A 7,513-nucleotide genomic window follows, 5' to 3' on the forward strand; every position below is an offset into this window, starting at 1 on the left:
CAACGACTTCTGTTGCTTTTACATATGATTTGCATTAAAAAAGGCGTCGCACTTGTAGCTATGACAATATGGCAAACGATTATGCCAATTGAGTGGAGCCAACATTAGGCACATATTCTCTTTATCAATGTGTCACACACCAACTAAACTACAAACTCAGCAGCAGAGGATGCCAGTTACAACGGTGTCTACCAAAATCGATCACATCGCAAACGGAAAGGCAAGAGCAAAGGAAATGCATTTGCATGCGAGTAATTCGAGTCCCCGACTTTGAAAATTATACAGTGAGACAGACTTCCCTTCTCAGCATCAAACAGAAAAATAACAAAGAATGTGCGAAATATATATTTTTATTAAAGAAATCCATCAAATAAATAAATCTTGCTTAAGTGAATGGATGTGCCGCTTTTCACTGCCAGTTTTCTTTTCGATGGCCTAGCTGATGCGAAAGTTTCGACTGCCGGCTCACAGTAGCAAACACTTATCTAACTTCTCGATGATCCAAAATTTGTGGAATTTCTGCAAAGATTAAGGAAAAAAGAAAATCTTGTTCGGCTAGGACGCTCAATATTTTTTTATTATTTACATTCAAACTGTTTGCCTGCATCTTTACTCTATCCTACACAGAACTTATAGATAGTGAGTTCTGTGTTTTCATCACTTATGTGCGATATATGCAAATGTACATGAGAGATGCATTTAGCTTATTACTTTTTATATATAATATATAGACACATGGCATCACTGCGATATATGTGCACAAGGCTTCATGCAATTTTCCTTGATTTCCAAGAAGTCTTGTCCAAAATCTTCTTTTTGATTCTATTTAGCATAAAGTTCTGTGGAATTTTGAATGTATTAAATAAATTTTTGCAAAATGGATTTACGAAATCGGTTTATGCGGAAAAGCGTATAGAGAAGTTACCATGACATTTCGCTTGTGAAATGTGTTTTTATATATTTTGAATACTTTAAATTTCAGTTGCTAATTCAGTTGTTCGTAAATATTACATTAAATTTTTCACCTATAATTTGTTCAGAGGGCCACCCTTACATTATTTGTGTCTATAACACCTTGCTTGCCGAGCAATTAACTAAAACACAGAAATCCTTTCATCACTTCAACAAGTAAGTTTTTTCAGTGGAGATAGCTAACTAGAGATGAAACCTCCCTCTCTGTGCTTATATGTATTTGTAAGCGCAATTTCACGTCTCATTGCGAGCAACGCCAATACTCCTACTATGAATAGCGTTGAATAAATGCTGAATACTTTAATGAAATTTGGTATGGTAAAACAGCCTCGTTTTTGTCTCTTCCTGACCTTTTTGCTTACCACTGCGAGGTAAGCTTCATTTGCCAATATTTAAATATCAAGACCAACCGACCAACTTTGAAGTAGTCACTTCAAGGCAACAACACCAACTACATAAATAGGAACTGCTATTGACTGCCGTTTCGTAGTTTCTGTACGTATGTAGATTTGAATGTTTGCTGACATTGCCTCAGCTCGTATACATATATTTAACTCATATATATATATATTTAACTGCTTGTAACTTAGAATGTTGCCTTGTGCCTCATGCAGTTTGCTAAAGTAGTATTCGTTCTCGATATTTAACTTCACAACCACTTTTACAGCAACAACTTTTACGTGGAACAATTCATTCTAATATTCGTATTACGATATACCTAAATACTTCATTTGACTAAATATTCTCAATACGCCAATATCGTTCTTTATGGTTCTTTATGGTATATCGAATTTTTTAAAAGAAATTCTTTACTAGATATGTGACCAAGCAGAAGCCATCTGCTGGTTGCTTCTTTTCTCTAAATATTCTATGGTATGCAGTGTGCTACTAGTATGGCAACAAAGCGAAACACAATAAAAATATTGGAGAACACAATTGGAAAAATTTAACGAAATTAAATCTTACGTACCAGAATCCCATTAAGTTTTGCAGTCGGCATATTTGCTGTGATATAAGTAAATAGATAAAATTGACAATGTCGTTTTAATGTATTTAGTTTGTTCAGATTTCTGATTCCATTGCATTTTCATCATTTCAATTAAATTTGTCTAGAAATCAGAAATTGTGTGCATGTTGAATTTTAAGAGGAAGTCTTCTGCAACGTTATAGCGTTACGTGCTTACTTTCAAGACATTAAATTTAATTGATTGCTCAAGAGCTGTTCGTACAAGCGCTGCTGGACATTTATCTTCTGAAGATTTTTATATTTGAAAATTTCATTTTAGTGAAACGAATTAATGGAATTTGTGTGATTCGAATAGTCGTTTAGGTGAAGTTTTATTGTAGTTGTAATAAGATTATCAAGAATAAAAATTAGAAATTTCCGTTCTATGCTTTAACGAACATTATACATCCAACAATTACGGACTGTGAATTTTCTCGATTCAAAGTAATTAACATACTCTATATTCTCGAGATTCATAATATTGCTGTGGAAACATCGAAAGCCTTACTTGTTCAAATATGCATTGAAATTATGGGAGTATTATGTGCAAGTGAATTTTCAGAAACTGTTAAAAATGCAATGACGATTATTATAGTTGATTAATAATCAGTTAGTATGGAGAAATAATATTTACATATGATGAAGATCTTATGAAACTTCACTTCAAAGGAATTCACGAGAAGAATATACTCATATAAAGAAAAAAGTCCTTCGATCGATTCGTTGATGCCTTTACAAATAATTGAATGCCATTCCATTGCATTATTATGAAAACAAAAGGTAAGCGCTGGTAAAGTGTTTGACACTCGTGAGTAAAGGTGAATTTTATATAAGTTGCAGATAAACAAGCACATTAACTTTTCGAATTCTAAAAATTAATTCTTTGTACTATTTACTGGTTTTCAATTTCCTTTACACAAACGCATTAGTATATTTTTAAGGCTATGTTTGTACTGGTGTATTATCATTATTATTATTATGGTTATTGTTTACAATATTGAAAAGCTATTGCATGCAACTATACTTTTATTACTGAGCATGTATACATGCAATTTAACAATTTTCATGAACTACATTTAAATATGATTCCATCCAGTTGACAAATAGAAAAATGGACAGTCGGCACAATTGATTCTGAAAGGTTATCAATGAATTAAATTGAATTGTATTGAAATTGCATGACAACTGTGTCGGTTTGTTCGATGAACGAATGTAATGTAGTAATGTTGCACATGCCAAACGAATAGTTGCATATGCTTTTATTTTGCTTGACTAGTAGTGCTGGCTTCATTATTCTCAATTGCGCTGTGATTTTAACTTTTGGTATAGTTTTGAGTCGCTTTTATTGCTAGCACAAATTGAATCGAAGTAAATTTCTATCACGCAACTATGAAAAATGTTTAATGGATATGTATACATAAAAATATTCTCTTGGTGAAATATACTCGACAAGCATATAATTTTCGGGTATTTGCTCTTATACGCATTGCTTATACATTTTGTCATGTGTAGCCGCTGGAACATGCGGCTTCATATGCAACAGCTGGAACTATGCTAGATAATTGTTATGTAGTTATTTCAATACTTTTAAAACCACATTTTTAATTTAGAACACAACTGGACAGAGAAGGTGTTTAAGATAGTAACTAAAATTTACTTCGACTATAACAGCTTCAGAGATGAATGCGGCAGTCAAGAAGAACTAAAATTTATTCCGTTAGAAATATGTTACATAAACTTCATGCAAAGTAATTAAATTTAGACAATTTAGCACTGAGCTGCCCGCAGGCTTTAAATTTGAGTCTTCTCCCCCACACAATTATTCACATATAATTGTCGTGGGTATCATTTACACTTTGGTTAACTTTCATTACTTGGCACACAGCCAAGTGCGCTCATGGTAATTCTTTGCACTTATATACATATCTGCACAATGTGAATGTGCGTGGTAGCAGAGAATATCGACAGCAGGCCAATTTAAACTTACTCAAATATGCCGGTCAGAATATTGAGATATGTGAGTCTAAAAAATAACGTGTTTTCTGCTGTTGGAACAATCAGTTGTGCAAACCAGTAGACCGAAGCGTATTAATTTGTCGCAATTTCTGACAAAGGGCTTATAGCAAAAGTTTTGCAGAAAAAATTGAATGAACGCAAGAAATTATGTAGTTGTGGATTGAATTTGATGAAGTGGAAAGCGCGGTTGAAAGTAGGCAAGGCCGTTAACACGTTGGCTGCCAATGTATCACCGGTGATCACAACAAAAAACTACCCCCAACTGCCAGTGTATCACCGGTGATCACAGCAAAAAACTACTCCCAGGTGCCAATGTATCACCGGTGATACACGCCTAGGGCTCTAGAATTTAGGGGCCTTAACGGAAGGAGTTTTAAGAAAGACGTAAGTTAATTTTAAAAGAAAAAATATTTAATTTAATAGTAAAACACAACTTAAAAAAATAATACTCAATTATAAATAGGAAACTGCAATTCATTCCTGTAAACAAAAAAATTATATAAATTCAATGTATTTGCTGAAAATGATTGAGGCATATGAATGGAGACCGAGGACATTGTTCGCAGTATGGGGATACAAGTTTGGCCTTCTTCCTTGCAGCATCATGTTGCGAAGCCCTCAAAATTTTTCAAAGTCGCTCCGGTGGCAGGCAAATCCTATTCTGTCGTAGTTCCCGTCTGATGTTCATCTACGATATTACTAAAACTGTCATCACTCGATGCATCACTGCTGTAATCTGGGATGTACGATTCTTCATCTGTACTAAAATCTTGTCCACTATCACTGGAATCTTACCGGTGATACACATTGCAAAAAATAAATAACAGTTAAAAAAAACAGCAAGTGTTCACCGGTGATCACAGCACAAAAACATTTTCTAACGCGTCGGGAGCATGAATTTTATTCATGGTAAAAAAATCTCGTTGTAACTCAAAGCACAACATGTATTTTTTTGCTTGGCAACTGGGAGTAGTTTTTTGTTGTGATCAACGGTGATACATTGGCAGCCAACGTGTTAAGAGCTTTACAAATGAAAACAGTTATAGGTTGATTGGTGCATAATAAAATTTGATTAATAGCATGACTTTACTGGCAAAAGCCATCACAATAATAATAATAACCATAAGCGTTTTCATTTGGTATTATCTTTTCACTGTTTTCGTTTTGACTTATTTAGGGGACTACAATGTTACTAGTACATGATAATTGGATTTTAATTCCGCTTAATTTACATAATTTAATATTCTCTTATTATAAAACACTTTGTTTAGGTAATGCAACGGACTGATTGGCTGTATGTAAAGTACCATTGTAGCCTGTTGGGACCTTTAAACTCAGATATCTTTTGACCTCTTTATGAGTTAGTGTGTCAATTGCCTTACTGCAAGTAATTGGTAAATTTTAACTTTAGAGGATTTTGTGAATATTTGAATACGTATAAGCCATGTTTGCTTTGGTGCCTTGTCCGACGAGTCGACTGTTTGATTGACAAAGTATAAAAACAATATTTTGGAGCGTTTAAGAACTAATCCTCTGTTAGGAATGCATTTCAGTTTGTATTTTGAAATAAATAATAAAACTGACACCGACGAATATGTTTTTCTGTTCCCATTTTGATCAACAGTTAAATTATAAGTGCTACCAAGGGAGTGTTTGTTAAGAAAGTTATCCTAGTTGATATATAAATTTGAAAAAATTAAAGAAGAAATATATGTATTAGCAATACAAATTCAAAGGCCAGTATATTTTTATTTGACAAATTACGACATTCATGTGCGATTGAATGTTAAAATATGCTAAGGGCTTCCGTTTGAGTGGAATTTATACATACATATTTACTTGTAAGTTTGTGAAGTTCGAAGTTTATTTGCAATAAATTTTGTTAAATTGTGTTAATTGGGTTGATTTGGATATAAATATTTCGCGTCTATGAGTATTGCAAATTGAGAGAGTAGAAAATTATTGATTATATTCTAACTTAGGCATGCTGTATTTGTTTTTAGTGTTCGGAATATCAAAATTGCTCTTACTTCAAGCCGAATTTACTTTTAAATTCAACCCAAAATACAAAAGATACTCAGACAGCGCGAGGCACGAAATATATTCAGGGTTATACGAGGGCTGCTATATATATTTCTGGCCTAGGCAACACTAAGTGTTGCCAGGTGCAATCTGACATTTCCATTGGAAAGTTTGACATTTTTTAGCATAACATCACTCAGAACGTTTTGTCATTTAATCGTGAATTGTTTTATTTACAGGGAATTAAAAAATTCATCTCAACCAAAAAATGGTATTAACTCGTGAACATTTTCGTGCGATCATTTTTCACAACTTTCGACGTGGATTATCGCGACAAGAGTGCATCGATCTTTGTATGGTTATGAAGCACCATCCTATAGCACTGTGAAAACCCGGTACAATAAATTCAATCGTGACCGACGCTCGCTCAAAGACGAATTCCGTGAAGGTCGTCCAAAACAGCCGTTGTGCCAGAAAACATCGATGCCGAACGTGAACTGATAATGGAAGACCGTCATGTTACATAACTTCAGATAAAGGCATGCCTATGCATTTCTCCCACCAGCATACATTCGATATTGCATGAACACCTGGCCGTAAAAAAAGATTTGTTCTCGTTGGATCCTGCACAATTTGACAATCGCTCAAAAAAAGGCTCGTGTGGATTGGTGTAAAGAAATGCTGAGAAAATACGATCGCGGCGCTTCAAAAGACGTTTATAAGATCGTCACAGGTGACGAATCATGGATCTATGCGTATGAGCCCGAAACAAAACAGCAATCGACCGTATGGGTCTTCCAAGCCGAGCCAAATCCAACGAAAGTTGTTCGTGGAAGAAGCACTTCGAAGCAAATGGTCGCCTGTTTCTTCGGCAAAACTGGTAATGTGGCGACTGTTCCGCTTGAGCAACGTAGGACGGTCAATTCTGAGTGGTACACCATCATTTGTTTGCCTGAAGTCTTCGGAGAAATTCGAAAAACGAACAAGAGAAGATGAATCATTGTGCACCATGACAATGCGAGCTCTCACACATCGGCTCAAACCAGCGCATTTTTGACTGGTCGAATTGATGGGTCATCCACCGTACAGCCCTGACTTGGCACCCAATGACTTATTTTTATTCCCACACATCAAGAAAATAATGCGTGGTCAACGATTTTCGTCGCCAGAAGATGCTGTTGAAGCATTCAAAAACCATGTTTTGGAGGTGTCTCAATCGGAGTGGAAAAAGTGCTTCGAAAATTGGTTTGAGCGCATGCAAAAGTGTATACATCTTGATGGAGAATATTTTGAAAAACAATAAAACGATTTTGTTTGATAAATATTCCTATTTTCATTATTAGGCCAGAAATATATATATAGCAGCCCTCGTATGTGTAAAACTAGGCGTGAACACATATAGTTGAATTTAAATAAACTATGTTGAAGTATGGAACGACTCCAAGTGTCAAAGCGCAAGGCAGTGTTATTACGAACGAAACAAAGCAAGTGCATTAA

The sequence above is a fragment of the Zeugodacus cucurbitae genome, chromosome 3, assembly GCF_028554725.1.
Source record: "Zeugodacus cucurbitae isolate PBARC_wt_2022May chromosome 3, idZeuCucr1.2, whole genome shotgun sequence".
NCBI classification, from domain to species: Eukaryota; Metazoa; Arthropoda; class Insecta; order Diptera; family Tephritidae; genus Zeugodacus; species Zeugodacus cucurbitae.